The sequence below is a fragment of the Pinus tabuliformis genome, chromosome 2_2 (genome assembly GCF_031772625.1).
Source record: "Pinus tabuliformis cultivar Carrire ecotype Pingquan chromosome 2_2, CPIR1, whole genome shotgun sequence".
NCBI classification, from domain to species: Eukaryota; Viridiplantae; Streptophyta; class Pinopsida; order Pinales; family Pinaceae; genus Pinus; species Pinus tabuliformis.
The window spans coordinates 1,269,005,658-1,269,031,037 of NC_142300.1; the positions used below are offsets into that span (position 1 = coordinate 1,269,005,658).

The 25,380-nt window shown below is 39.9% G+C and overlaps 2 pseudogenes; both read left to right on the forward strand.

The window, feature by feature from the left end:
• Positions 1-2,263: 2,263 nt before the first annotated feature.
• On the forward strand, positions 2,264-3,557 carry LOC149198111 (tRNAse Z TRZ4, mitochondrial pseudogene; annotated as a pseudogene).
• LOC149198112 (ribosome-binding factor PSRP1, chloroplastic pseudogene) lies at positions 3,545-4,216 on the forward strand (annotated as a pseudogene).
• The last annotated feature ends 21,164 nt before the right edge of the window (positions 4,217-25,380 follow it).

Sequence of the window (25,380 nt, forward strand, 5' to 3'; positions counted from 1 at the left end):
AGAGGATATCTTTGTTCAAGTAGGTGAAAAAGTTTCTCTGGATGAATTTATGATATATGATAGAAATGTCATGCTTGAGTTTCACGAAACATCTGAAGTCTCTTTTCTTATGATTAATGAATGTAATGAGAATCTGGCTGTCATATCATATGAAGATAACCTGCAAGATGTTCAGACTACCGAAGATCAGACCATTCATGATGCCCATTTCAGATTCTTCTTCCTATGTTTCATGTTTTGAAATGTTCTTTGAAATGGAGATCTGCTCATCTACTTGTTCCGAATTTTTTGAGGACCAGGAATATACTCTTATTTGTGAAAAGACATCAACATCATAAGAAATGGACCCCTTGTTTCTTCAGCAGGAGGTAAATCTTCATGTTTTTCAGGACCTAATGGCAAATCTGTTGCAGTCAGTAGTGAAGGTGTTTATTGCAATATTCGGTGATGAAGGAGATCAGGGTCAATTAGCTTTTTGGATGCCCAGTTACAAGTATCTACTGTTGACCAGGAGATCTGATCAGGAGAATCAATCAAGAAGGCATCTGCTTGATTGGTTACATTGGAATTTTGATATAGTTTGATCGTATATTGCCTTGTAAGAAACACAGGTGGCCATGTACTGCCACCAAGCTTTAAGTTTTAAGTTCAGGTCTTAGTATTTTTTAGTACAGTTTGTCGAGTCAGTTTTTCAGTCATTTCAGTTTCACAATTGAGTCGGTTTGAGTCAAGTTTCAGTCAATAAATGCGTCAAAGTCTGTGTTGGTTGTCGAAATAATGACTCCATAGCCCAATGGACGAAGGCACTGTCTGCTCTCCCAAAGATCTGCAGTTCTTGGCACCTCCAAGGAGCTGGAGCTACCATCCCCATTGGAGCCCATGTTAGAATCGGTCCTTACAGCCCTCCATCAGAGATCATTTCTCCTTTTGCAATTCATTTTTAGGTGTCTCGCTCGACTCACTTCATTGCATTACGCTAGGGGCATGCCATTGTCTGACGGAAGGGTTTGGTGTTCTTGTTTCCCTCATGCTTGTACTTGCCCTGGCTAGTCAAAATTTCTCTATGTTCATCAAAGTTCATTTCAGTAATTCATAGTCATTATGCTATTTTGGTCAAAAAAAGTTATTTTCAGAGTCTAGGTCTAGTGGTTGGTCTTCAAACATGTCAAATACTACCCACAAGCCATGAGGATGGTTTTCAAAGAAGTTCTCAGTTCAAAATTTCATTCTCAAGCATATTCGAGGACATTTCTTGTTCAAAACTCTGTTTTGAAAAAGAAATTGTCAAATTAGTTTTTGTAACAAAATACTTGTATCTTTCCACCATAAAATATTTCAAAAGCAAGCCCTGGTCTTCCTTAGTCAAAATATGCCTATATCCCTGCAAAAAATCAACCAATTTCATCATTTTGAGTCCAGAAAATCAATGAGAAAGCCAAAAGACAGAGTTTCATTAAATGACAAAGTGCCATAGTCAAAAACATTATGAAGGGGGTTTTGAAGAAGTAAAAATTTAAACCATCTCTTGTCAAGATATTTCAAAGCTATTTATTCCTTTGCAACAAGTGCCATTCGAAAAATTCAAGAGAAAGGTCAAGTTTGAAGTTTGAAGAGAAAATAGTGTTTGAAAGGGCCGTGACTGTGTGTTGGTGTCAGAGTGCGACTCATTGAAATTGGGCGCAGTGCACATGGAGCACGCAGCACACTGGGAGAATAAGCGCAGTGTTAATTTACACAGGCGCGGCGCACATGGAGGGCGCGGCACATACAGTTGAAAGGCCTGAAACTGCTAATCCTTGCTACAAATCGCTCAGAACTTGCTCGGATTTGATAATCATGGCAGCATGTCCCCTTGATGGCTATGCCAATTCAATGCCATACTCTCGTCTGCAAGTTCTGAACATATGTTTTTGAAAGTAGAGGGTCTCATCTGACTGATCATGGGTCCTCTTCATTTGTGGAAGAGCTAGTTTTTCGTGTTTTATGTCCAAATAAGAAAATTGGCAGTGTAATTGGGAAGGGTGGTAGTATTATTAAACGCATGGGTGAAGACATTGGTGTGAACATCGGAGCTATCGATTCTGTTCCAGGGTCTGATGAGTGCATTATTATAATATCATTAAATCAAGTTCCCAATGACAGTCTGTCTCCTGCCCAGGAAGCTTTACTGCACATTCAAAATCAAATTGTGGACCGGGGACCAGACAAGGGTGGTGTTATCACCACAAGGCTTCTAGATCACATATTTCTTACACGGGTTTGCTCAGAAACTACGGGTGCATTCCAGGTCTTCTCCTGACGATGGCTGGCATAGGGGATGATGGAATGACAGTTAAAATCTGGGGTCCATCAGATTTAGAATTTTTAACTGGTGCAATGCGGTCATTTATTCCAAATTTTGCTGTTGTTCACACCAATAGTTTTGGTCCAAGGCATGTCTCGGAAGAGAGGGCAGTGAATCAAAATCCAAATGGAAGCATATCAACAAACTCAATTATACTTGTTAAAGATGAGATTGTGCAGATATCTGTTGTTATTCTATTTCCTAATGCTATAGGAAGCTGCAGGGAACTAAAGAACAGTATACAGATTTCCAAAGAGGTTGATAGTAAAAATGAAAAGGAAAGTGCAAATTTATCTCAAAAGCATCCTCGTTTAGGATCAGATAGGTTATATGAAACTAAAGAAACTAACTTGGGAATCCAGGCGAGATATAAGCCTGGTGATATTGCTGTAGTATACATCTGTGAATTGCCTGATATCAAAGGAAAATTTGATCCCTCAAAGGCTCAAGCACTGGGGTTAAAGCCAGGGCCTAAGTATCGGGAGCTGCAGCTTGGAAAGTCTGTGATGTCAGACAATGGGAATGGAATGGTACATCCAGGTGATGTGATGGGGCCATCATCCCCTGGTCCTATTATCCTCCTCGTTGATTGCCCTTCTATTTCACATTTGCCAGATTTTCTCTCTGCACCTGCTTTTAGGAATTATTTTCCAGGCGCTGACAATGCATCTGAGAACCTTCAGAAACAAGTGAATTGTGTTCTTCATCTCATGCCTGCTTCTGCCACTAAATATCCAAAATATGTGCAATGGATGTCGAAATTTGGGGATGCTGAACACATTATGGCTGGACGTGAAGAAAGAACATGGAATTTCCAATTCTAAAGTCCAGTGCAAGAATTTCAACACGGCTTAATTTCCTTTGCCCACAACTTTTCCCTGTTCCTGGTTTTCGTTCTCTCAATGTTGCAAACAAGTCAGAAGGGGCTTCTGGTCAAATGAACCAGGTTCATGGTATCATTCCTGCTGCTAACTTACTGAAGTTTCGCTTGCGCCCTTATGCTCGACTTGGTTTGGATCGATCCTCTGTTCCCAGTTTGCCCACTGCATCAGATATCATTGATGAACTGCTTTCTGAGATTCCAAAGATTGTGGATGCTTCGAAACAGATTGCCTAGCTGTGGACTCCAGTGCTGAAGGAGCAATGTGAAAAGCCTCAGCTGATTGAACCTCCCAGTTCTTCAACTATGTTGGAAGAGCCTTGGCTACAGAAAGGGGTGGTACAGTGATTTCTGAAATAAGGAAGATAACAGATGCAGTGAAGGCTTATGTAGAAGAAAAAGTTTCCAATGCAGTTCAGAAAAATGCCAACCTGGTAAGAGAATTTGATGTCTGTTTTTCCATTCGAGGTGGGGAGATTGGAAAAGGCCCGAAAATCAGGCGGTGTGAGGTAACCATCTTCACAAAACAAAAAACATGGAGTTGTAAGAGCTGAAGAGGAGGCTGAAACCATCTATGCCAGCATAGACATTGTCTCGGATATTATTCGGAGAAAGTTGAGGAAGATCAAAGAGGAAGATGGGGGCCATGGTCGTCCATCCAAGATGTGCAAACAGCCTAAGCCTTGGGAGTTTCTCTCAGAATTGTTAGATGTCAAGGATATGCCTGACAAAGAATCTGACGATTTGGGTGATGTCAAGGACACGCGTTATGAAGAAATTGATTTATTTAATGAGGTGGTTCAGGCGAAATACTTTGAATGCCACTAATGACCAATGAAGAAGCCTCAGAGCAGTTGGTGAATGTTGATCATGATCTCTATGCATTTCGTAATTCGGAAAGTGGAGAAATAAATGTTCTTTATAAAGGAAAACACGAGTCAAAGCAAGAAAATTCGGATGCAGTTCTGAAACTTCGATGGCACAATAGATAAATAAATCTCCCAATGCTTCGATGGAAGAAGGATTCTATGATTTTCGATGGGTATGACAGTGTCATGCAAAGCCTGATCTCGACACTCTTTCTTGGCAGCCTGAACTCCATGCAAATGTTGTCTCGACATTTATGTCTCAATGCTCTATCTCAGCAGATGCTCTGTCTCTTCCGTCTCCTCCATAATGATAATAATCTCAGGACCAAATTCGCTGCATACCTCAGTCACCGTCTCTTGAAAATGTGGAACACAGTCATAATTGAATGCAGTATTTGCTAGACACAATTGGAACGCAGTCAAAATAACAATGATGGTCCTGAAAATAGATAGCCACAGCATCATTATAAAGTCATGATCTCAGTGCGAACATACTTTGTCTCAACATATGGAATGAAATCATAATCTTGGTGAAAGTATTTCGATGCAATTGCCATAGATGTATTTTGTGATTCGTTGGAGACAGCTCAGACTGATGTATGGTTGGAAAACACCAATGTCTTTTCGGTTGGAGCTGAATTTAAACAGTAATGAATTTGTTGAGATTTGGATGCACATGGTATTAAAGGAGAATTGCAGTTGGGTGCATTCATTAAAGGCAAAATTTTAGTGGAAAACCATTTTTATTAAAAAATCGGTTTTATTCAAACGGTAGTGGGAAGGTGAAAGGACCGAAAGCCAAAATTAGAACGCAGAACATCTACTGCGGCAGGGAGATAGGAACGCTCACCCATTTTTATCCTCAATCATGATTTCATGGGATCCACGTTATAGTTTTTGATTTTTAATTGGTCACCAGAGAAAAACAATATGTAACACTGCTCCTTTTTTAGAGCAGAACTTTTCCTATTTTCATGATTTTAGGGGAAACTGCCCCTGATTCTCATCGATTTTCTTTCCCCGGCTATGAGTTATATATTGTATTGAAAATCATTTGTGAAGGGGTGGAGTTCTGAGAAAAAGCGTGGGAGGAAAAAACCCAGCACTATCACTGTACAGTTTTGACAGAGAATTAATTAAATGGTGCAACTCTGATTTATAAGATTCTTGCGGTATGAATTTAGCATGTGTTTCTCACTTTATGTTTCATATGTCTTTGTTATGTTTTGCAGTTCATTCATGATCATTTCCAGCTGAATACTTTTAAGTGAGAAAGGTAGAATTCAGTCGTTGCTCTGCCTTGAGGAAGTGTTCAGACTTTATGTGTTTTCTTCTTCCTGGAAAGGATTCATACATTAATGCCCTTTTCAGTCTTCTTAAACAGTCTTTTCACCCCATTTAAATTCAATTTGATTGCTAAAGCCTCATGCCTATCTCACCTTTTGAAATATCCTGTGCCTCTGGTTAAATCTATGCTCATGCTGTCCTTGTCCCATACAGCCCAGAAAACTCAGTCGTTTATTGAATTATCTCTTTCATATCTGTTTACTAGCCTAAAATCATTATCAGTTTTGCATTTGGGTCATCTTAGGCCCTATTGGATTTCTTTTGCCGAGATAGACTCGGAGAGAGCCCTCTCCTGTCCTCGTAGGGCTAGCTACGAGGCTGAGCTTGGTTTGATGTTACCTTGAAATCCTGCCTTCCTTCAGCCTAAGGCAGATTCAAGCACTAACACATGGAAAAGAGCATTTATCTACTTCTCAAAGAAAATGAGCTTCTGGACTACATCAAAGGGAGTGTAAATATTCCTGCTAGGGAACAAACTCAAGCCCTAGAAAAATATAATAATAATGAAACAAGGGATCAAAGGATTCTGATAGAATTCATCAAGGACCCTCTCATTCCTTATGTTTCCAAACTTGAAACGTCTAAAGAAATCTATGATAAGCTGGTGGATATATTCTCAGTTAGTACAACTGGAGAAGTGATATCGTTGAGTAATGAATTATATAAAATGAAAATATCTAAGGAATAAAGAATAACTCCCCACTTTATGAAGGTCTGTGAGATGAGAGACCAACTGCAAGAACTAAGAGTAGTTATGTCAGACAGATAAATGAAACTGTGGTGCTCAATGCATTACCTAAGGAATGGGGAAACTTCACATCAAGTATATATGCCAAGAAGGAAGCTACCCCATTGAACAAACTTTGGTCTCTATGCAAAGATGAGGAGACTAGACTCAAAGCCAAGGATTATGTGGGATCAAAGGATAAAGCATTTTATGCTATGGCCAAGAGAAAAGGGAAATTTGGCAAGTTTGGTTCACAAAGAAAAGGTAAAATAGATATGTCCAAAGTCCAATGCTTTGGCTGCCAAGAATATGGACACTATAAGAGGGATTGTCCTAAGTTCAAGAAGGAAAACAATAAGAGAAAATGAGAAGAAGCCCACATTACCCAAGAAGTGAAATAAGAAGATAAGAAGCAGTAGAAGAAGGACCCTCTCGATCTCTACTATGGTTGAGATCAATTTCACATAACTCTTCTTTAAAGTTTTGGGTATCATAGGAACACGCAACAGTAGGATAGAATGCATGATATATGAGAATGGAATCTTCAGGGATATATTAGCATTATGTAGAGATAGATCAGATAAAGATATTCATGTAGGAAGGATGTAGCCATTGGATAACCTCATCAATGCATAAAGGAATGATCATGATCAAGAAGAATCATCTTAGAAGGCCACTATCATCAACAAAAAGGAGCATTTGTAGGATGAGGACTACAAGGATCCTCTAGTGAAATCTTCACTAGAGGGTTCATGAATTTCAGGAAAAAGAAGATGTCTTGATAAGAACTCTAGTTATGGGGATTCAAGAAAGGATGATATGTAAGCAAGGAAAGATGTAGCAAAACAAAGGAAATTGAGGTAATCTCAATCTAGGAAGCTATCAGAGGAAGCTGAGATGATCAAGGAAAGAACTAAGATGAGGTATGTATGCATCTATTTTTTCCAATTCATGTCATAATTTGTATCAATAAGCATGGGGAATTGCTCTGCTAGCATGGTCAAGGACAGGGTAGATCTCTTTCATTAAAGAAAATGCACGAAGGCATGGTTCACTCACTAATAAAGGTCAACATGAGAAATGTCTTCATATGGAGTATGAGGTGGTTGACAAAGAAAATCTATAAAGATGTATATGAGATAAAGAGATTAGGGATAAAAAGGACACCATGGACACTAGGAATCAACGCTCTATAGATTTGTTGAAAGCATCTCCTGGAAAAAGGCACGAGAATTCTGACAAAGGAAGAAAAAGATCAAATGACCCTTGACACCTGGAAAGGCCTTGGAGATGTGAAAATGCAGGATGCTGATGATTCAAGCCAACAAGATGGCATGATGGAAATCCGTCTCGTAAGGTACTATCTGATTTAATGCTATGCTTTGATTTCTTGAATAATATCTGGATAGGTTCACGGAGGGCTACTAGATCAAGGGTTGTAAGTGCAAGTACAACTAACATTCATGTGGTGGATGGAAATTTCTATAATGAACATGATGAGGAAGAAGTAGTCATATGAAGAAGGTTCCAGATATGTATCAAAGGCCACTTTACATGGAGAAAGGAATGACATGACGAACTAAGAAGGAAAGTGATCAATGGTTGATCCCCTACAAAGAAGAAGCTAGAGTGAATTAATGACATCAAGGAAAGAAATTAATCAAGCAATTTAAGGACCCACAAGAAGAAGTTTTTAATGAAAAAGGAGAGTCCCTAGTTGAGAGGGAGATCTAGAAACTCCCTGAGCTTTGGAAAGTTCCTAAGAGAGAGCTTGGGCAAGTCCTTGGTCAGAGGGAGCTTGGGTACATTCCTTTACAGGAATGGGCATATCTTCCCTAGTTGTGAGGGAGAGATAGACACAATATTCTTGTCTTCACTTGGGAAGAAGGAATGGAGGATTGGGTAATCATATGGCATTCGATGCTCTTTGAGGATGTGTAGGGCATCCAAGATAAGAGTATGCAAGAGGACCAATATTCTTTGAGGGCTGGAAACCCAAGATAAGAATAGTCCTAGAAGGTCATACTTAGTGAACACTTGGGTGGGTATGTACCTTGAGAGAAAATGATGAAGGTGTTTATAGTCATTGGTCTTGCCAACATTGTGCTCTGATCTATTGAGAGATAGAGTTTTTTGTCAAGGCCTTGCTATGAAAACAATGTTGGTTACTATGATTCTATAATAGATGGATTGCCAATCCAATTTCTCTTATGTGAGTTATTCAGATTGAAAATGTCCAAACACCTTGGAAAATGATTTATGAATACCTCCCTAGTTAATAGGTAGTGTTGAAGAAAATGTAACTAGGTTCGGTCTTCATAAATAAAATTTTGATCTTTGTACTGGTAAAAGAAAAGAATTATTATTTTTCTAAATTGTAAAAATGAGTTTCTTTCTCATTACATAGGACAAGCACATGTTTAAGTGCTTTTAGGAAAGTCAAAGAGTCAATGTAATTATTGAAGACCCATGTGGGCATGTTACACTATGTAAACAAATGTATTAGAGTCAAATAAATATGTTTAAGGTGATCCTCCAAAGCAAAGACAAGTATCCTCTTCAAAGTCATCTCAAAAATGAAGTATTGGTACACTTAAGGACATGTCAGCCTCACTAGCTCAAGTTGGCCCAAATAGGAGGGACAATATCCTATATATAGGGAAGTTTGACCTCACAAAAGGATCACCACTCATCTTTGAATTAAGCAAAGAAGTAAGGATGAAAAAGAGGTGCAAAAAAGGAGCATTGAGATGATTCTAGGGCTGTGAAGAAGAAGAAAAATAAACCGAGTTTGGGAGGACTGTTCTAGGGCCATGAAGAAGAAGAAAAATAAACCAAGTTTGGGAGGACTGTTATAGGGTCTAATTCTATCACACGTGCGAAGAAAGGAGGATAGTTCTGTAGTCACATCAAATCCATAAGGGAAATAACATAATATATTTTGATTCCAAATAGGCCTCCATCTCAAGCGAAGGAGGTCCCACATATAGTGATGGAAGCGAGCAACTAAAAAGGTCCATCTCAAGCCTTAGATCAACCAAACATGTGAAGAAATTAGATCTGTAGTAGAGTTAAGAGGATCAACCTCTAACTCAGAAATACACCAGAAGGAGAGGCACGTTACCTAGTCCAAGTGTCAAGGAAAAGGAAGATTACAAAGCGAAGGAAAGGAAGGCACAAAAGAAGAAGGGGTCTCTAAGGAGACCTAGGGTTTCTGCAGTTGTCGAAAAAAGAGATATCAGTTGCCAGAAGAAGTGTGAAGGAAGAAGATCAAGGTGTAAAGAAGAAGGAGGCATTGATTCAAGAACAAAAGGAAGAGAGACGGTGTCTTGTGCTTGGAGGATCTACAGGTCAAGGGTTTAGGGTTTGGGATTTTCCAATTGAAGCTTCAATAAGAGAAACCTGCAGACGTGTTTTCCCCTTTAGGAGAGAGAGGTTTTTCCCTGGATGAGAGCCAACATCTTGTGTTCTTGTCTCTTTTGTTTTTGGTAACTGTTTGATGAAGAAAGAGATCACACATTAATAATAATAAGATAAGATTATGTTAATAAGAAAAAACAAAAAGTTCTTAAAAAATAGTTATCATTGTCAAAAGAATCTCATTATACCTAGATGCCATAGATTCTTCAACACTGACAAGGCTTAACATATGTGTATACTATTACGGATTAAATAAGATAACAATTACCAATCCATTTCCAACTCCTTTTGCCGAAAAAATCATTAATGAAGTAGCAAGACATGAATGTTATTCCTTTATAGATGGATTTTGAGGGTAGAATCAAGTGGCCATAGAATAAGAATACCGAGAAGAAACATCATTTGATACATAATTTTCTCTTTTGGGTAAAGATTAATGTCGTTCGAATTAAAAAATGCACCAACTGTATTCTTGAGAATTGTCGTTAAGACATTTCAGGAATACATCTATAATACCATGGTTATTTTATTTGATGGCTGGACAGTCTACACACTACTAAAGGATCATATTCAATGGTTAAGGCTACTGTTCGAAAGGTGTTGAAATATATGGTTACCCCTCAATATAAAAAATTGTATCTTTGCAACTCCTATTGGAATACTACTGGGTCACATTGTTTCCAAATACAAAATTAAAGTTGATATGGTGAAAATAAAGGTAATTCTAGATTTGAAACCTCTAGTTAACCAGAAGCAGATTAAAATATTTTTAGGACAAACAGGGTATTACAGTCAATTCATTAGACACTACTTCGACATAAAATTCCCAATTGATGAACTCCTGAAAAAAGATGTTCCTTTTAATTGGTCTAACAAGTGTGACAAATCGTTTCATTTATTAAAGAAGAAATTGGTCGAAGCTTCAATTTGTAAATTCCCAGGTCAGTCTAAACAATTTCACGTTCATGTTGATGCATCAAATATGGTAGTCGGGGTAGTCTCAAAATAACTCGATGAAGAATTAATAGATCACCCAAATTATTATGCCAGTGGTAAGCTTAACAAATTCAAAAGAGACTATTCAATGACAAAGTGTGAAGCCTTAGTAATGATATTTCTCTACAAAAATTCTGGCATTACCTTTTGGAAAATCCTTTCATATTTTATACAGATCATCAAGATTTAAAATACCTCGTCAACAAACATGTGCATAAAGGAAAGATTTTCCGATGGCTATTGTTATTTCAGGAATTTAAATTTGAAGTTATCATCCGACCTGGGAAACAAAATGTTGGCCCTGATCATTTATCTCAATTAAAATTACAAGTGTAACCGACGGAGATTGATTACAATCTTCCCAATGCTCACCTATTCAAGATTGAAGGAGTCCCCGCCGAACTCGCCGAAATAGAAAAATTTCTCCACATAATTAAACGACCAAAAGGATTAATTGAAAAAAAGAAAAATATTTTAACAGTTAAAGCAACATCATACACATTAATAAATGGGCAACTCTATAAACTAGGAATTGAAGAAGTACTCCGGATGTGTGTCCTTAAACATGGAAGAGAAGCTATCATCGATGAAGCCCACAAAGGGGGGTTTGGAGGACATTACTAGGGAGACACGAATACCCACAAAATAATGCAAGTTGGGTTGTGGTGGCCAACTATATTTCTTGATTGTCCCCAACACATACAAAAATGTGACATATGTCAAAGAACTGGTCGACCCCTTCCAAAAAATCAAATGTCATTAAATTCCATAATTCCATCTCTACCATTTCAAATATGGGGGATCAAATTTGTCGTCCCATTCCCTAAGAGAGAAAAAGAATAGGTTCAAAGTACATCATCATTATGGTTGAATATGTAACAAAATGGGCAGAAGTAGAACCGGGTATCATGCACTAAGGAAGTTGCATCCAAATTTATATATGAAAATATAGTGATGCTTTTTGGCTGCCCCTAGTCCTCATTAGAAATAGAGGAACACACTTTGTTAATGGAACAATTGAAGTACTTACAGAAAACTTCATGATTGAACATAGAAAAACTATTGCATACCACCCCCAAGCAAATGGTGAGGTTGAGTCATTTAATAAAACTCTACACAAAATATTATTGGAAATATGCAACATATAAAAGGATGTCTAGGACGAAAAGATTCAAACAATTTTATGGGCATATCACATAACTTATAAACAGTGAATAGGGTCGATGCCATTTAAACTTATTTTCGGATAGGAAGGTGTTGTACCATTTCATTGTTCAGCAGACGCGCAAGCTGTGTCGACGATACTTAAATATAATTCAAAATTACAGGCATAATGATTTAGACAATTGCAGCAATTGGAAGAAGACTGACTGCATGTGATATATCATCAACAAATTAGCAAGGACCAATAAAAAACGTGGCATGATCGAAATATACAATCTAAATACTTCCAAGTTGGAAAATTAATACTATTATGAGACATCCATGTGAAAGGAAAACTGAAAATACTTGAAGTTGCATGGCTCGGTCCATTTGTTATTGAAGATATCTGATCACCAGGAGCAATTCAGTTAACAACATTGTAGGGTCATGTTTTCAAGTCACTTGTTAACAATGTCTACATTTGAAAATACATTGCATAAATAATATTTAGAATAAGTTAATTGTAAACTATTAATAGCTAACCGACCAATATGTAAAAAAGTAACTATTTCATAAATAAATTAATAAATAAAATTAATTATTAAATTATTACATTTTTTGTTTTCTGTTTTTCTTCTACTTAACCTAAATCTATACCATTAACAGAAAGTAGTTATAAAAATAACTGACATAACAGTTGGCATATCCATAAAAAACAATTGTAGGTATAATTATATAATCAGACAAGATCCATCAATGGAGTGTGAGGCTGACCTATGCAAACTTTTAAGAGAAAAGCGAAATTCATAGTGACACCAACACCAAACTCAAGAGTCGACTTGTACCTCATAGGCATCAATCAATGGACCATACTTGCAAAGTACGATTCCATAGATTGCTACGCATAGAGGGAAATGTTGTCTATTTACTGGAGACCAACTTGCAAAATCTGACACTGTAGAAATACAATGTGCATGATCTCAACCGAGAAGTGTTGGCTTAGGGGGTCCTAACCTAGGTTCAGAGTTAGCTGTGCCAACCAACAAAACCCTACACTACTGGCCCTTTCGGCAACAACCCGTGTAGCACAGGCTGCAGTCTCACTCAAAGCAGTATGGGGGGATGCAAGAACCAAGTTTCTGCATCCAAAGACTAGTGTGATGTCTTCCAACGCCTTAGATCTGCCTTCGCGCAGATCGATAAACTCTTAGGGCACATTGCTGCAACTCTATTAAAACAAATTTCATACCTTCGTGAAGGTCTACGATTAGTCCTTGCAGACCTCTAACAATCAATTTGCCTACTTATGCGCATTAGAGAGCAATCCTAAATTAGTGTTCACACATATTTACTTAAGTCATTAGTAAACATAAAATAAATTACCAGAGTCTTCGCGTAAGTATTTAAACATGCATTGCGTACATTATTAAGGCTTATTCAAAAGAACCGCGTAACATTCCATCAATATCTCATAAAAAAATCATTCATCAGCAGTATATAATATTAACAGAGATAAACAAAATACTCGGTAATTCTTCGGAAAACTATCTTTATTGATCTTCAATTCAAGGTTATAGACACAAACTACCCTACGCACACAATTGCAGGGGTCTACACACTCAGCTGCAAACTCTACCTAGGCCTCCGTGCATTCAACTACGAAGCCTTTCTTTCCCTATCTAAGCGTAGGAAGCAAAGACTTCCTGCCCTAGCTCCTGTATGAGACTCTTCAATCGACCCAATTCTCTATCTTTTCTCCCTGTTTTTCTTCTAAATCTACTTGTCCCTTCACTGAGACTCACTATTTATAGACCTTTCATACAATGCTATGGTCCGCGAACCATGGGTGGTTCTCAAAACTGACTCAAAACTTTACATAAAACAAGGGGCTAAGCCCCTTTGACTCCTATTCATCTACGCGCTCCGCATCCACAAATCGCAGATACTTTACATTATTTACAAAACTGTACCAAAATTTAGGTTATCTAAACCCCAAAATAACCTAGGGGACCCCATCCCAATAGGCCCCCAACACAAAGATCGTGACTCGCCCTCGAGTCACTCTGTTGGCACTGCGATCTTACTGTGAAGACCTCCCAACTCCACCTGGATCACTACAACTTCAACAATGCTCTATGCCGCTGCCTATTGAACCTTCTCGATCAAGTTTTCAGTGGTTGGTCCCTCTACTGCCAGCTGCATCGTTTTTTGTGTATGTTGCAGCCTCTTAATATCATCTTGAATGGAAGTCGTGACCTGATAAGCCTCCTCCAACCAAGGTTGCAACCTGGCCTTTAGCAAGGCCTCCTTCTTCTGTGCTTCCTCTACCTATGCAAATAGTTGTTTTCCTTCCTGTAATTTGGGAAGGCGTTGTGTTGGTGCTAAGGTGCTCATAGTCGCCCTGACCTCATCATATTGGCACTGCCTCTCCCTTACCTCTGTGTTTAATGTCTGCAGGTTAGGGTCCTCCTGCAGATTGGTCAACAACTCCATAGCCTGATCAAACAGCATCATAGTGTTAGCAGATGTGGCATCTAAGGTAGCCATGCCTTCCTTAATTGCAACTCAACATTGCTCCCTGACCTCAGATGGAGTTGTGGGCTGCAACTTTTAACTACAAATCTGCAATATTCATGTTGAACTTGAAAGTGACTTGTCCAACTTCTACTTTAGCCTCACGCACACTAGTGTCTAGTTTTTTTATTTTGGCTTCTGGCTATGCATCCTCTAGGATGTGAAGCTCAGGCACTGTTTTGCATGCCTCTGCTACTACTGACTCCAGACATGAACTATGCACCTGCAGGGCCTCCTTTTCTTTTAGAGCCCACGTCTTTTCAATGAACAATTTTTGATTGTTGACTTTAAACTCATTGACAGTAGTGAGTGCTTGTTGTTATCTAATCCTGAGCTCTTCCATGACTCCCTGAAGTAATGCATGTAAAGATTCAAGTGACAATGTGACAAGGTTTAGTCCCATGTTTGTGACTTTTTGAAGCAGTGCACGTTGTTCATCTGTGTTAGTGAAGACTGAACCTTCAAGCAAGGGGAAGACTCTCACATCCTGCGACCAGGTCATCTTTACAACTGTACTTTTTCCTCATCCAAAATTTCTTTGTGCACCACTCGCTTTCCCGAAATCTTCCTTGATTCTGGTTGCTTGGAGATGCAATTCACGTAGATCCTTCTGGACGCCCCCAAGCATTTGCATGTATTGCTTCTCTAACTTTTGCAACACTTCTGTGGCGGTGTCCCAAATTTTATCGTTGATCTCATCAAGATCTCCCTCTGTTAATACCATGGGATCAACCGTGTTCTATCATATTTCTTCTTCTTACACATTCCTCCTTCCTACTCCATGCCACGTCTTTTCAAAATGAAGGGGGTGCACTGCCCTTCATCACCTCCATTGTCTTGTCCTGAAATCTCTTCTTCCTCTGTCTCTGGTGAAGGTGACTTATCACCTTTCTATGACTTGCACTGCTTTTGTTCCAATTGCTTCTTATCAGCGAGTTCGTGTTCTATGAGAGCCTTTTCTGCAACTTCCTTCTTTTTCTTTTCTGTTAGGGTACATGCTACTTTCTTAGCTGCCTCCTTTCTTTTCTTCACAATAGAAATTTCCACACCCGTGCTTGTTCCAACATCTAATTCTGACAGGGCGTGCCACTCTGCAGGCCATGGCGCTACAACCTCCTACACATCCATTTCTGACACCAAATAGGGCAACTAGTGCCATTTCTTCCCTAGATCCTTAAGCACTTGGATATAGACTCTGTGGAAGTCAGCCTTGAATGCATCATACGCTGACAGCTGCATGAATTGGGAAAATGTCAGACGCTGATTGATTTCCATACGGAGATCCATTTCCACAAAAATACAAAATATCTTTGTCTCTGTAATCTGCGCGACATCCTTTGTAGACCATAAGGAGGTGAATTGCGCTGCCTCCAGCAATCCTTCCTTGAGCGAAGGAAATTGGCTATCCTCTGACAATCTCCATGCAATGAGCACACATGACAGCAACAACCAAGCGTAGTGGAATGACTTGGTTTCATTTGGGGCTTCTTGATAGTTCGCTAGGAACTCTTGACCGAGGTACCTTGCCCAATTGAATTGTATGCCTTTCATGCACTGTGCAGCAAGGGAAACCTTTTACTCTTATAGGATTTCTAATACCTACAATTATAGATACTTTACAATCCAAGGATTATCATTATGAGGATATTTGGCCCGAAGATGTAATTCACAAGGGTTATGGAGGGGTGGATTGTGTGGAAGCAGGGGGTCCACCCGCAGGAGTCGGGTGTGGAGGATATGTGGTGGGAGAAACTGTAACGTTGTTAAAAGAATTAAATGCATTTTACGAATATGATATTATATTATTCGATGTATTAGGTGACGTGGTCTGTGGAGGTTTTTCCGCTCCATTGAACTATGTAGATTATTGTGTTATTATTACAGATAATGGATTCGATGCATTATTTGCAGCTAATCGTATTACTGCCTCTATAAGGGAAAAAGCTCGTACACACCAAAACTTCATCTACGTGGCATTTTCACATCACCTTCCCTGCTAAAATCTGGGCAGCGAATTGAATTGCCTAGTTTGTTATGGAAAGAATGGAATACCCTCGCGACTTCTTGAGGAGGCCATAATCCTTCTTCATATTCTCTGCCAGATCTCTCTCCCCAATCTTCCCTCCAAACTCAGCCGGATTTGCACCTTTGTGAGGTAGCTGTGTGATCCGGTGAATTAGCATGTCCATGATGGGGAAAGGCTCTCCTAGCCATAAACATCCATCGTGCACTAGTGTGAGGAGCTGGCACACACATATCGTATTAATGGGGGTGCGGTGCTAATGTGGCACTAACAACAGATTCAGCAACCCTAATTATGCGACACCGCGGACCCATTCCTTCATCTCTAATGTTGTAACACATATTTCTTCATAATAGACCTTCCACATATACTTGTCCATCGCCAAATGTGGAAACTTAGTGTGGTTGCGAACCAAGGGGATGCGCGCACTGACACCGAATTTTTCTGCTTGTTCTTTGCTGCTGGTTGCTTCTCTTTCATTGCAGGTTGTTTGTCTTTTGTCATGGTCTGATTCAGCCTAGGAGACCTTGGTGCCGTGGGAACCACAGGTGTAGCCTCTACACTTGACACTTCTGGTCCTAATGCATCAGACACAACAACTTCTGAACTCAGGTCTTCAGCGGGGTTGGTGGTAGTCATTCTCTCCATAAACAACTCGTGGGCTACGGGAGAAACATTTACTCGTGACATGAATTCTTCCCAAAATACTCGGCTCATAGGCAACAGACAGTGAAATTCAGCAACAAATCTGAGAGTTCAAAGTGTTCTCTGTTGGATCAGCACGCATAATTTATAGGGGTTTTGAAATAAAATCTGATAGTTCCCACCAATTTTTGATAATAACTATTTTTTTGGTGGTAGATATTCAAATATTTTTTCCTTAAATGCCGCCACCCCGCTCCACTTAACCATCTTCTGGCCGTTAAGTCATGAAGAGTAACTCCAACAGTCATTTTCCTGTTGCATTGTGTAGTACCTTCCCCCATGGCACAGCTTCCTGAGCACAACTTCCTGGGTTGCATCTCCATCATTCTCCACACAACTTGCTCGTTGTGTTGTCCTCCAAGCTAGGAAGTGTAGTTTATAATCCTGCACTCCCTTGCAACTTCCTGGGGCACTAAGACTATCCTATTGCCATATAGCCATTGTGCAGGATACCCTGTATACAACTTCAACCTGCTCCCATTCACTCTTCCCAGAAAGGGTTCCCCATTCAGCTTCACGAGATGAAATGTGCCACCATCTGTAATTTCTTTGACAATATATGGACCTAACCAATGCATCTGGAATTTACCCGGAAATTTAGTGAATTTACTATCATATAAGAGGACAAGATCATTTACCTTGAATGTGTGAAGCTTGATATGGTGATCATGCCATACTTTTTCGCATTCCTTCTGCACTTGTTGATGGAATCCTACCAAAAATTGATCTTCTTCAAGCTCCATCAACTGCGCGAGCCGTTCCTTCGAGGCCTCGCGATCCGCCATATCTATCAGAGCTACTATGCACAGACTAGGAACAATGTACTCCATCGGCATTATGGCTTTGACCCGATATACTAATCTTAACGACGTTTTCCCTGTCAGCTTCTTAAAAGTAGTCTTGTAAGCTCATAGTATGGAAGGTACACCCACATCCCTATCATTTCATTGTGCATTACAAATATTTGTCAGCGCGTTCTACAAAGTCTTGTTAAAGGCTTCAATAGTTCCATTTTCTTGTGGGTGATATGGTGTACTATTCAAATGGTAGACCTGGAATTCTTCATTCAATGCGCTGATCGTTTTGTTCAGAAAGTGCATACCCGTGCCACTCATTAATACTTTCGGGCAACCAAATCTGGTTAAGACATACTTAAACAAGAATTTTGTTGCCGTAGCCCCTGTACAATCCTTAACCAGCCGTGCTTATGCCCATTTGGTTAGATATTTCATCACAGTGATAACATAGCATGCACCCGTTTTCTTTCTAGGGGACTGAATTGGCTGAACAAAATCAACTACCCACTTCTCAAAGGGCTACAAAGATACTTGAGGATGTAGTGGAAACTCATCTCTTCGTGATGGTCTTCCAGTTCTTTGACATGCATCACACACCTTACAATATGCCTTGGAATCCTTGTGCAATGTTGGCCACCATAGACTTGCACGCAAAATATTCTACGCGGTTGCCTTTCCTACAGAATGGCCTCCCGCAGCTCCCCCATGAGCTTCAACGATAATGCTATTCCACTCAAAGTCCGACACATATCTTCTCATATCTCATCTATACCCATTTTATACAAATGTCCCACAATAACTACTAGTTACTTCTTCTGTGGACTTGTATATCCTTTTGGCGCCATCCCCGTAGTCAAGACGTGAATAATGTCTGCAAAATAGTCATTCGCTATGTGCACCACAAAGAGCTGTGCATCTGGAAACCCTTCCTCAAGATTATTAGGCTCCTCTCCTATTTTGATCCATGACAGATGGTCAGGTCCCACATTTAACCTCCCTAGCTTCACAATGACTTCAAAGTCATACTCTTGAAATAATAGCAACCATCTGCAGATCTTCTCCCCAAACACAAGCTTGTTGACCAAGTATTTCAAGGCAAAATGATCTGTGTACATCCTGAAATGACCTCCTAATATATAATGCCTAAATTTTTGGAGTGCGTACACCATGGCCAATCCTTCACACTCAGTCGTTGAATAATTTTTCTCGGCTTTCAATAACTTCCTACTTGCGAAGGCTATATGATGGTCCATTTCTCCTTCATCGGCCTGCGTTAGCGCTGCACCCAACGCAATTCAAGAGGCATCCACATGTACATGAAACTCTTTTTTCCAATCAAGGAATATCAATATTGACATAGTGACCATCTCCTCTTTCAACACAACTAAGTTGTGCTGGCAGTCTTTGTTCCAACATAATGTAGTGTCCTTCTTTAGCAGTTTCTCCATGGGCATAGTAATTTGAGCATAAGATTTGATAAATTTTCTATAGTATCCTATGTCCCAGTGTCACGCACAACTGCTTGACATTCCTAGGGGCCTCCAAATTCACAATCACCATAGCCTTTGCAGGGTCCACCATCAATCCTTGCTTGCACACAACATGACCCAGCAAGATCCCAAAAGGAACACAGAATATACATTTTTTCAAATTCAGCACGATCTGGTATCTGCGACATGTATCCAACATCAGGTGCAGACTTGCTACATGGCACTTCACTAATCCAAACACCATCCAGTCATCAAAGTATACTTCCAGAAACTTATGAATGAACTCTTTGAACACTGCTATGACTACGCAGGAAAATATTGCAGGCACATTCTTGAGTCCAAATGGCATCACAGTGTATTGAAAACAACCCCACTCCATCGCGAAGGTCATTTTTCTCCTATCCTTAGGTGTGATATTGATCTAGTGATACCCGGAAAACCCATCAGTAAAGGAATAGGCCTCCTGCCCTCCAACATTATCTAACACTTTTTATGTAAATGGCATTGGGAATGGGTCGTAAACACATGCATCATTAAGCTTCCACATATCTACGCAAATCTTTATTTCACCTTTTTGTTTTATCTCTTGAACCACCATCAGGATCACCCAATCAGATTCTTCAACTGGTTCTATGATGCCTGCCTCCAGTATCTTATCCAGCTCTTGGTGAACCTTTTCCTTGTATTTAGGATTAAGGTGATACGACCTCTATTTAATAGGCTTCACATCTGGCTTCAGAGTGATCTTCATAATGCCCAAATCACCAATTATGCCCTTCAAATCTGAAAACTTAGTGGGGAAGAGATCCTGGTATTCACGGAGTAACTCAACAACTTTATCCACTGTAGCGTCGTCCCAATAATCTCCAATTTTTGCAAACTTCGATTCTTCTTTAGTGCTAATGTTTACTTGCTTTGTCTTCAAAGGTGCAGAGATGTCTAGGTTTTCTATTTGGGGGCCTTTGACTTCGTGATGCCCTTCTGCCTCTGGAATATTAATGTTTCTTGGTTATTCATCTTCCTCTTCAATGGTTACATTATATCATTCTAATGCATGGCGCAACTGGGTGCTCTAGTTTGGTTGGATCCATTCCATAGGTTCCTTGGGAATTTTGAAGATAACTCCCTGAATCACTTGCAGTGCTTCATCGATGCTTGCGAAGCCGTATTCAAAGCCGAAGGTCAATAAGAACCCTTCCTTCAATATGTCCCATTCCATGGTGCCATGGTGGAGCTCCGTTTCCAGATACCAATTCATGGGAATTGTATCCAAAGTATGGAAAAATATGTGTACCCACTCTGGCTACAGTTCTGTTCCCCATGATTTATTCCATTTCACTAGGTGATCGTGTAGGTCGTCCCTTCCATTATATTTCTCAGTCATTCTTGTGTTAGCACGCCCAAACCGTAACCTCATCATTCTTCAGTAATCCTGCCATCCAACAAAACTATCCTTATGCGTACCCTACCATCATGCAAGCGTAGCACGCGGTTCCAACTCTAATTCTTGGAAGTGGTGATCCTCAGGTACTTTGTGCTCAAACTCATCGAAAAACAGATCTACGTTAGTTAAACCATCATAATAGGGTAATTTCCTTACCTCTAATGAAACACAATGCAACAACTTCATCATCATATTGCATCGTAATATAGACACTTCATGCAAGCGATTCTGCCAATGCTCTAACTCTTCGTCTGAGTCAAAGGTGCAGGAACTCTCTCGGTCCCATCAAATTCTCCCATCTGCTGTTGGATTGATCCAATCCTGATACCGCATTGTTATCTTGTAAATTTGATCCAGTTCGTCCTCACTTTCGCCATAATTGCAGACTGGTTCAGTATAGCGCGCCCCTTCTACAGGATCCAGTGGCACTATAACCCGTAGTGACTTTCTTTTAAAGGACATTGTCCTTTTCTTTATATTAATGACCCCATTCATGTCAATAGCCCTGTCAATTCACAAAAGCGTGGGGTAGGGGTTACTATTGTCAACGATTTCTATAACCTCAAAGTCATCCATCACACTCGCACCTTCTATATCAACTGTTACTCCATATAACTATCCCATGGGGATGATTTTTTGTTGGTTTGCCATCCTAAGCTGAATCGGAGACCACTGCAGTGCAGGTCTCCCCATCCTTTCCCAAGTTTGTTTCGGTAATATGTTTGCATTGGACCCCAAATCCAAAATGACCTAGTCCATCTCATAATCACCTATCTGCGTGGTGAGCATCATCTCGCGCCTTGTTCGTTCCTTATGTTTTCCAGTTTTTCTTATCACATGGTTTTCATCTGGGAATTTCTCTTTGCTGGCGCAATTATTTATTAATTCCTACAGGCCTTCCATAGCTTTGCTATCGTGCAACAATTTTATGCAGGTCTCCAAAAACGTAGTGAGTACAGAGGGATCAACCTCTACAGGCACGCTGATTTCTTGCGTCTTGTCCTAGCTTCCTGAGGTCGAGGTCTCAGCGAAGATCTTCTTAGCTTCCATAACTATTTCCTTAGCATGATCCAAATCAAATTTGACTTCTTTCTCTGGCGCTTTGCGGAACCACCCTTCTTCTTCAGGTTGTTTACTGTTATCAGCGCCAGTCGTCATTCCACTTCTTAGCATAATGTAACACTTTGATCTTCTTCACGGGGCTCAACCATCATCATTTAAAGATTCTGCATAGGCTTCTGAGGTTGTGTTTTCTTCTCTTGCATTTTAGCTATTATTACTGGGCATTATTCTATAGTATGGTCAAAATGTTTGCAATATTGACATGACGGGTGTGTAGGATTCTGGCACTCTTGCGCACAGTGCCCCGGCTATTTGTAGTTGTAGCAGATAATTTGACCGCGACCTCTACCTGGTCCTCCTCTTCCTCGGCCCTGTCCTCGACCCTGATAACCTTTGCATGCTCCTCTAGTGCCCTGATATGGAGGCTGAGTTTATGCTTGCATTTGGTATCTAGGTGTCCTTTCCATCATCAGCTCATAGTGTCGACAATGGCATTCATCGTGGCCCACAGATTTGCAGAAGTTACAAAACAACTGTTGGGGTGTTTGAACAAACTTTTGAAGTAAATGGAAATTATCTGTCGCATATTTTCCAACAACTTGACAAATGGCGTACCATAGTGTAGACCCCACGCTCTGCCCTACTGGGGCTTCTGGCTTCATGGGAATTGGCCCCCCTCTAGTAATATAATTTGCGTACACTGGATAATTGTATTTATCGTGCCCATGGACCTTGCACTTCAAACACCAGACTTCTATGCACACTTCTGGTTTAGTATCCTTGTCTTTTTTCAAACTCTATAATTCTAGGTGTAAGCTAGCTAATTGTGAGTGGATTTGCTGTACTTCCAAGTTCATATCCTGAATAGGTGATGCCTGTAGCCTCATTGCGATCTCTAAGGCTTCTGCTTGTGTTTCTACTTTCTGTTGTGACAGAGAGATTCTCAAGTGGGGCATAAGCGACGCGATAAACCATTTGTGATACAGGCTATCTGTGATCTGTTAGCCTCTCTGATCTAACACTTCAACCTTTGATAAAATTCCCAAGCCGTCTCATCGACCCTCATCATGATTTCTTTAAATCCAATTACTGACTGTGAGTCAGAGTTAGGCTTACTAAACTCTTTGTTTAAAGCTGCTTTAGTCTCTGCTAGCGTCACAAGAGGATTATCATAACAATACTTAATGTACCACATTGGCACGCGATCTTGCAAAGTCGTAACCAACTGTGCCTTCTTTATATTGTCATCAGTAATATGTTGTGCTATCCATACATCATTCACAACAAACCAAAACTTCTCTGCATCTTCACTTCCTATACCCTTGAAGATCGACATCTTCATTGCGTTCGCCATGTTGAATGGTGGTGGTGGAGGTGGAGGTGTGGGCGAAGGTGTATGCGGTGGAGGTGGGGGTGGAGGTGGAGTGGAAGGATGATTTGCTTGAGGAATCCCCTGAGTGATTAGATGAAAAGCACTTTGCGGTGTAGTCTTCCCGCCCCTTCATCATTACTTGGAGGAGGTCCAATCAAATGACTATACTCTGGTCCTAATCCTTCACGATTTCTAAAGAACAGTTTGCTTCACGTAGCTCCGAACATCAAGGTAATGTCATCGCCCATTTTTCACATAACAACATTTTAAACCAAGTATTGAATGATCTTAAATACTTACCTCGTGTTCCTTTGAAAAATCGCTGCCCCGCTTCGATATAGATGACTGAGGTATCAACCAAAAATTTTGTAACAAATCCTCCCAGAATTCGATTTAGCCAATGATCGACAACCCACACAATCTTGTTTTTAGAAGTTTCTAATCATCACACTAATTATGGAGTCCACACTATAGGACTATCGAGCTTCCACCTTCCCTTACTATCTGTCAATTTAGCTAACCACTCATATAGTTCAATGGGGAAAGTGCAGAAGAAGATCTCGTGTATCTTCGTATACAGATACCTGTTCAACCACTCTTCCTTTGACAGGCGTGAATTCCTGTTTTCTTGCACCATGAATTCATGAATATTTCGAACCAACCACTTTTTAATTTCTTTCTTGGTCAGATTCCAATGATGCGACATCACACATCTCTTTAAAGAAAATCCTGGTCTCAGAAACGAAACCATGTTTTGTCTTAGGGGGTCTTGACCTAGGTTCAGAGTTAGCTGTGCCAACAGTCAAAAGTCTACAATACTAGCCCTTTCAGTAACAACACGCGTAGTGCAGGCTATAGTCTCACCCGAAGTAGTATGGGGGGATGCAAGAACCAAGTTTCTGCATCCAGAGACTAGTGTGATGTCTTCCAACGCCTCAGATTTTCCTTCACGCAGATCGATAAACTCTTAGGGCACGTTGCTGCAACTTTGTTAAAACAGTTTTCGGACCTTCGCGAAGGTCTACGATTAGTCATTGCGGACCTCTAACAGTCAATTTTCCTACTTACGCACATCAGAGAGCAATCCTAAATTAGTGTTCGCACATATTTACTTAAGTTATTAGTAAACATAAAAGAAATTACCAAAGTCTTCGCTAAAGTATTTAAACATGCGTTGCGTACATTATTAAGGCTTATTCAAGAGAATTGCGTAACATTCCATCAACATCTCATAAAAATATCATTCATCAACAGTATATAATATTAACAGAGATAAACAAAATTGATCAGGATTTAATAAAGAATGCAACAAATTACATATATAAATATAAATACAAAGATGCAACAGATTTAATACTTCATTTCATTAATGTGAAATATTGAAATATGCTTACAAACAGAAATGGAAATAAACTAGCTAGGGCGATGGTAGCTTATCTTTGAGAAGAGATGTGGTGGCTACATGCCTCTAAACTATCTTACAATGAGGCTCGAAGGCCTATTTATTGTTGAGAAACAATGGAAAACCGTAAACATCCAAAAATCTAACCCTAGAAGATGAAGCGCCAAACTATGGGCCCCGTTTGGGTAAATTGGTACATCAACTTCCTAGGGTCATAAATTCGGCATACGATTTGTGTTTGACGTGCAAAATACCTTGTTAAAAATATCTATCCGAGGAATACAAATTTTGAGTGAGAAGCATTGGTCCATGGACCCATGTTGCTCCTAGTTTTCCAAAAAAACATCGTTTAGGGCTTCAAAACGGCTCCAGAAGTTCAAGACTCGAAAAACTGCCAAAAATAGTAAATTGTGCTACAAATAAGGAAACTGAAAAACTAAAAGAATCAATGGTGGAGGTCCAAGTGGAATAGGAAGGTGGCCACCAATATCCACTTGGATCATTCCTCCCCCCTTAGGAAGTAATGGTCTCCATTGCGTTGAGTTCCTCCATGAGATGAGGAAACTTCTGCTGAACTTGGTCCCTGGTGAGCCACTTGCCTTGGTGAAGGAGATGGCCTTCTTTGACAACTCGATATAGTTGGACCCTTTGTTGTCAGGTGTTCTTGATCTGTGTGTCCATTATTCGATCAGTTGTGGCCTGTTCCATGCAATCTGGATTTAATTATGTACATGTGAGTTGTTCTGCAATGTCTGATGTGTTTAGCAATGGTGGGAAGTATGGTT